Below are 7754 nucleotides of genomic sequence, written 5' to 3' on the forward strand. Positions count from 1 at the left end.
CAGGAACAATAGCTATAACACAGTCTCTTCAACAAGGAAGCACAATGCTCCCACACACACACACGCACACACACACACACACATGCACACACACACACACACAGTCCTTGGTGCAAGGAAGTTCACACTTAAATTACAAGTATAGGGATCACATGTGACCAAGGGGCACTTCTCAATCATGATCTCAAAATGTACCCTTCTCTCTTTCTGGAGTCCTTGTAGAGTACCCATCATATGCTTTGCTCTGATGATCAGTGTTTTTCTAGAGGCTGTAGCCAATATTTCTCTCCATCAAGAAGCATCACAATCTCTGAAACTGATGCTTAGTTTCCTGCTGCTCAGGGAAACGGTCTTTTTTCTTCCATCTGCTAGTACTTCCTTGTCCAATACCTTTACTTCAGCACACTGTGCCCTGCTGACTCCAGTTGCTAATGGGTCCTCTTGATGGCTCTTTGGAATTCACTGGTTGCCTGGGCAATCCTATCTCAGAATACTCATTCATCTAAAATCAGGGGGGAAAAAAACACAAAATAAACTGAGATGCTATTGCCCTGGTGGAGGAAAATGAACACACACACACACACACACACACACACACACACACACACACACACACACTCCAAATCAAAGCTGGCAATCCAAAGGAATCCTCTACACTCAAAAGTGAACAAGGAAGAGAGCAACTGGTTAGTGGATCAAAATTTTTGTATGCACATTCATTTGTAGGTCAGGGTCTTTTGAATAATGCATATTTCAGTTCCTGAGCTAATTTTAAGTCTTTTCATCATCCTACATGATGAATCCTAAGTCTCCATGGCCAAAACTGGGTTCTGAAGTTCCACGTCTTAGATTGGCAGCTGGACAGAAAATATCTGTACATGCTTTAAGTGAAGGGACCATTTGACTAGCCTCTCCACCACTCCAATCATATTAGCATAATGCACAGTAAATTGTAAAAGAGACAAAAAGAATTCATGCAAAGTTCACTAAGAAAAGTTTGAAAAAAAGTACAATATGAATACAGAGTGTATCATATTCTCTTAATACACACTAGCCTTCAAATTTCATTTTTTTCTTTTTTTTGTAATTTGCAGTTTATTAATCATAACATCTACATACACATGAAAAATAGTAATACAAGTGTATGTTCATTTATTACAACAAGTCTTTGGTGGGACAACAGCTGGGCCTACTTTGCAGCTAACTAAAGCTTTTTTCATGGTTTTTGGTGCATCCTACGGCCAAAGCTTTCTGGTTGCTTCTCTACAATTTCTAGCTCTCCCATGTTGTTCCTCATAGCTCATGACAACACCATTTTGGAGAATCAGGTTAATACAGGCCATCATAGTTCATTCAGGAAGGACAAAACATAGTCTCTTTGGGAGCTCTGTCTAGGTTTCATTAGGGACTTGTAGCCAAAATCATCAGGCCTAGAGAGCTGAGGTTTCTACAGTCCTTGGTTCAGGATCTTCCAGCTGCAAAAGCTCATCAAGGGCAAGCTTGGCCACATTGGATCTAGACTCTTTTTTAATTTTGTCCCAGGCCATTTTTATATTGAATACCACCCACCACAGCACAAAAGGAAGTAAGGACCCATAACATTACCTGTTGTTACAGTTTCCTTAAGGCCGAGTTGCACATGCTGCATTTCTGCAAACTGATAGAGAACTAACATTGGATTTCTCTCTCCACCTTTGTACTTCATGATGAATTTCTTGGGAATCTTCTTTGGAGGAAGGACTGTATTTGGATTCGATAGGACTATTTTGGAAAGCAGTGATTCTGTGATTTGTGTAACCTTAGCAGCTAAATTTGACACATTGTAATTCTCTAATGATGAATAGCCTGGAGGAGGATTCATTGTTGAAGAAGGTTGAACTGGCAAGTTCTTTTTCAACATCTGGGCAAAGCTAGGAACCTGGGAACTCTGAAACCAATACTTGTAAACAGACATTTTCTTGGACCTCGATCTGCCGCCCCTGCCGCCTCTTTCAGCGCCTTCTCCACTGCTGCTGCTGCCGCTGCCGTTGCCGCTGCCCCTGGGACCAGGGTGGAAGGTGGGTCAACGGAAGCCCGGGGAGGGGAAGCCGAGTCTTTCAAATAGGCTGGCGCCTCCGGGGGTACCCGGACCAGCTCACTCCAAATTTCATTTTGTCTTAGGTATTAAACAACTTTTTTATAGTGTTGTTGCTTGGGGTGTTTCCCATTAATTTTTGTACAACCTTATAATCTACTGGTAGCAATTTATACAAGGAAATAAATTTGACATGCCAGCACTCTGTTAATGGAGCTGTGAATTGGTCTAACCGTTATGGCAATTAATTTGAAAATACTGAAGAAATTTTAAGAAACTCATGCCCTTTGACTCAGCAGTACCACTGTTGGAGATGTACCCTAAGGAGTTCACTCACCAAAATCTATATCCTATATATAGCAACATGTATATCCTTGGCATGTTGCCAGGTAGGATATTATACATGCATAGTGTCTTGCCCTGTTTTAGGGTGGACTAATACAGCTTTTGCCCCCTGATTCATTTCAGAAAGGATCTTAGGCTATTTGCTCCCCAAAACCTACCTATTTTGCCTATTTCTGGGTCAACCACCCCAACTGAAGTACAATGTCACTAGGAAGAGCTGTTTGCATAGTCATTGTCTTTATGCATTTTTTACTTAGAATGTCTTCCAGTTTATATCTCTTGTCCTTTAGTTTTCTATCTCTGCTTTGGCCTTTCTAACATTTTAATTGGTGAGGAGTCACAGTGCTTTTTTTCTTTCCTTTTAGATGTTTGCTTTGAAATCTTTTGGCATTATTTTTCAGTCAGGCAGGAAAAGGGAGACTGGTCTGGCTTGCAGTTATCCTTTAAAATTCTCATAGATATTACATATATGGGTATCCATCTTTATAGCCTCAAGTATGGCTCTTATCCCATAACTGGATAGGTTAAGAATGCTTATAAATGATGTCCCTTCAGGAATACGAGGAAGCAAAAGTGTCTTTCTATCTGCTTATTTGTATGTGTGTGCTTTGTGCTATTTAATACAAACATCACCTTTACATGAAATCTCCTAAATTAGGGTGTGCTATTACAATAATATTAGACACACATGATCAGAACTGCTGAATTAACAGTAGCTTACTTGGGCTATCATTTCATTCCCTAAAATAATGTTCTTTTCCCAGTGTTTATCACAGTGCTCTGAATGTAGCATACATTTATAAGTATTAGCTAAATAGAAGGTATGAATTAATGAAAGGATGTATTGAACAATTTATAGTAATTTCAGGAGAAGTTATAGACAATGGGAGACTTTTCAAACAAGATCTTGTCTGATCATGAGAGAGCTCCATTCATACTATTTATGTATCCTATTGTGCATTTATAAGGCTTCATCCTAATTAGATAATTTACATTAGTTAATGAGTATCAATATTTAATAATTTATGAAAACTTTATTGATTTGTTTTTGTTTGAGCCTTAGATATACTTACAGGATAAAAATAGATAAGATAATAATTTGAATTTCAAAGCTGACTTTGAATATTTGAATAATAATAATAACTAGCATATGTAGCTCCTAATATATATGTCAGGCATTGTGCTGAGTGCTTTGCAAATATTCTCTCTTTTGATCCTTACAACACCCCTGGGAGGTAGATGATTATTTACAGTTAAAGAAACTGTGACAAATAGACTTCTGTGGTAACTTGCTCAGGATCTCATAGCTTATAAGTATCTGAGGTTGAATTTGAACTCAGATCTTCCTGATTCCAGACTGAGCTCTCTATCCACTGTGCCACCTAGCTGCCTAGTTCCTTTAGCTTTAGATGAAACAGCATGGCAAGGGATATTAGTTACATAGTTAGAATGCTTTAAATGGAAGTTATATTCCTAAGCAGCAAAATTCAGAACCACAAAACTTCAAAATCCATCTCTACAAAAAATCTGCTTGTTTAATAGCCCTGGATATAACTGCTTAGATAGACCTTAGGTGTGAAGAACTGGCACATTCATTCATCAAAGGATTCCCAGTGCCAGTATGTGAAGCAAAGAATTCAGCAAAATCCAAGAAGGGAAATGAACAGAGGGGCCCTTTGACCCTTAAGAGTTCCCAAACCTCTCATTTAATATCTAGCTAGAGATGACAACTCACAAATATGAGTTTGGATGATATTTCTCAAAATAAAACAAAAAAAAGTTTATTGTTCATAGCTATGAACATTACAACCTATTCCCCTAGAGATCCAGAGCAATGGTAAAGTAAAAAGTTCTACTTACTTTGTGGAAAGGCAGAAGTAATTGATTGGTCATGGAACTCTCTGAATAGGAACACAAATCACCCTTTTCCAAAGAAATGAAGGAGTAAGATAACCAGTGGGGAAATGTCAATTTGTAGAGACTTTGATCTAAATATTTTTTAAATCAAAATAAATATTTCCAGAATGACCTTTTACTACATGCCTCATTTTGTGAATGAAACTTCTATCAATCAGGGCATTGCCCTTGTGATTGCACATTTTATGTAGCAATATCAGTGGCCAAGCCCTGGTACATGAATGAGGACCAGCAAACTGAAGGCCCAAACACCACAGAAAGTGTCTCAGTCAGAAAATGTGTCAAAAGAAATGGCCAGGGACTAGGGCTATCCCCAAGTATGATCTGTTGGACAGTCCAAGGTTATACTTCTTTTAGAGTTAGTTAACTCAAGTGAGACAAAGGAATTAGGGCTAATTAACCTGAGCTTCTGCCCAGGCATTGCCTTGAAGGATGTTATAGGAAGAGCTGGATTATAATGTTTTAAGGACATTATTCCAAATAATATTGGTCAAGAAGAAATAACCTGCCAGTATCGTAGAATTTCAAGCTAGAAAGGCCTCAGAGAATATCTAGCTAAACCTCCTTGTATTTTCAAGTGGTGAAACTGGGGAACAGAGTGATAAAATTACTTTTCCAAAACCATACAGAGCTGGATTAGAACTTAGATCCTTTCATGACAGACCCAGTGTTCTTTCCATTAATTTATGCTATGTGTAATCATTACTTTATGACATGTCAACACAAAACTGTGTCTAAAAGGACAATTTTGTATAAACTAGCATTCGATTTTCTATAGCCATAAAAAATACTCAGGCATAAAACATGATAAAGGAACAACATAATTATAAGCATATAATTCAATGGGTTTGCTGCTCTATAATAGTGAATTATTGGGAGTAGAAAACAATTAATGAAAGAAATCATTTGCAAAGTGGGAATTCAGCACTCTCTCTAGCTCTCATTTATGGTACTTGCCTCATTCCTTTAGCTAAAATGAAACTTGGTCAATGTAAATCTTAACTGTTACCCGATCTATAAAATGCTGCAGCTACACTTAATGAATTCTCTACTGTAGTTCAAAATGAAATACGAAGTACATATACTTTGTTTCTCTTTGTGCCTGTCTCATAAGTGATCTTTGACCCTATTTACTTACCACATTTTACATTTTCATACATGAATTTTAATACAGGATTAGTTATGATCCCCTCAGAAGACACTTAGTTCAACCCCTCCAGTTTAAAGATGTTTGTAAAACTGAGACCAGGAGAGGGGATTGGATAGAGCCACAATTAGCACATAAGCAATATTTTGATCTAGGGAGGGAGGAACTCCCCTGAGATGTGATTGGGTTTAGGAAGGAATTCTTCTAAAGTGTGACTGTGAGTATAGGGTATAGGAAGTAAGAGCAGAATAGAGTGCTAAACATGTTCAGGAAGACAAGAGTTTGAATCCTTCCTTAGATATTTAGTAGCTGAGTCTAGATAAATCATTTTTCTGCCTTAGTTTCTTCATCTGTAATATTAATAATAATGATAATCACAATAATATCCTCTAAGATTTGCAAAGTGTTTTACAAATATTTCATTTTATGCTCCATTTTATCACATTTGTTTTATTTTTATAATAATATCCCTTAGCTCAAAGAGATTTTATGGTATTAAAAATCATGTATATACATATATACACAGATATGTATGTGTGTATATGTATGTATTTATGTAATCTTTGTAAATTTAAAGTGATATTCAAATATTAGCTATTATCATTAAAAAGAGAAGAAGCTGTTGTCTAGAGTTTTCCTAACTTTACCTAATTGTTATTGTTAAATAAGTGATAAGTTCAATTATTTATATGTTGCTTAAAGACAGAATGGTAATAATACCTCTCTAAATTTTAGCTGTTCTGTTGCTTTTCAGTTGTATCTGATGCTTCTTGACCCCACTTGGGATTTTCGTGACAAAGATACTAGTTTTCCATTTCCTTCTCCAGGTCATTTTACAGATGAGGAAACTGAGGCAAACAGGGTTAAATGACTTGCCCAGGGTCACCCAGCTAGCAAATGTTTGAGACTGTATTTGAACCCAGGAAGATGAGTCTTCCTAATTCTAGGCCCAGCATTCTATCCACTATGCCACCTAGCTTTCCCACTTAATTTTAGTACCATTACTCAAAACCTGACAAACCTATATAGTTACGGCTCTGGAAAAAGACATTCAAACATTTCCTTAGCTAGCAATTTTCTGCTTTTCTGCAATGGGGGACTTCAATAATATAAGGGTCTGTAGATTCCTTGGTATGAATCTTTTCTCTTCAAATATGTCATAAGAATCCCTACATGCCATTAAACAGAATTTATTGAGTAGTATGTACATATGTACACATGTGTACATATATATATATATATATACATATATATGTACACATGTGTACATATATATATATATACATATACATATATAAGTATGTTATCACTTGAAAGCCAACACTGACATATGTAAAATGTGTTACAATAATGACTAGTTTACAAGGATCATTATGCATCTTTTTCATGAGAACTCTTGTCAGTGATGAACTAAGAACACAAAAAGAGTAGCTCACAATTTATTTTTAAACTTCAGCAAATCTACTTTGTCAGAGCTATATTATTAGTGGAGACGAAACAAATGGTAGAAAAATTATCACCCCTTTCTCAGTGATAAATTCTCCAAAAAACAAGAGAGGACATGTTTCCTTCTTCCAAAGTTCAGTTGTAAATTATTTCCTGTTTCAAAGGCTGTGAGTATTATAGTTAGCAATGAATCTCTACCCTCCCTTGATGAATCTCTCCAGGCAGTGAAGTGAGAAAGTTTTACCTTTTATTCTTGGTGAGTCCTGAAACAGAATCTAGGACTCCATCTAGTAAGGTCAATGCAACTCTGGATCTTGTACAAGTTTCCTGTCCTTGCAACACTATCCCTTCAACTCACTAATACTCTAGTTTCTCATTTGAAACCTGACTCTTGGACCTTCTACCCTCATTGTATTTTCTCTAAGACTTCAAAAAATGTTTTTTTCAGATACAGAGATAATACTTTTAAACTTAATATAATTGTTTTTTGAAGGAAATATGTACTTATTGTTGTATCATTTCCCTTAAATTTGCAAGTTGGAGATGCAATCTGTCAGTAATATTTTGAGACCGTATTTGAACCCAGGAAGATGAGTCTTTCTAATTCCAGGCCCAGCATTCTATCCACTATGCCACCTAGCTTTCCCACTTAATTTTAGTACCATTACTCAAAGCCTGATAAACCTATGTAGTGATGGCTCTGGAAAAAGACATTCAAACATTTCCTTAGCTAGCAATTTTCTGCAATGGGGGACTTCAATAATACAAAGTTCTGTAGATTCCTTGGTATGAATGATGTTCCAAGTAATGATGTTCCAAGGTAAA

The 7754-nt window shown here is 36.6% G+C and overlaps 1 pseudogene; it reads right to left on the bottom strand.

Annotated features, from left to right (window-relative positions):
- Positions 1 to 1430: 1430 nt before the first annotated feature.
- On the bottom strand, positions 1431 to 2150 carry LOC144456506 (adenosine deaminase domain-containing protein 1 pseudogene; annotated as a pseudogene).
- Positions 2151 to 7754: the final 5604 nt, after the last annotated feature.

This window comes from Phascolarctos cinereus, unplaced genomic scaffold (genome assembly GCF_003287225.1).
Source record: "Phascolarctos cinereus isolate Bilbo 61053 unplaced genomic scaffold, phaCin_HiC Scaffold_4;HRSCAF=312, whole genome shotgun sequence".
In the NCBI taxonomy this organism is placed as follows: Eukaryota; Metazoa; Chordata; class Mammalia; order Diprotodontia; family Phascolarctidae; genus Phascolarctos; species Phascolarctos cinereus.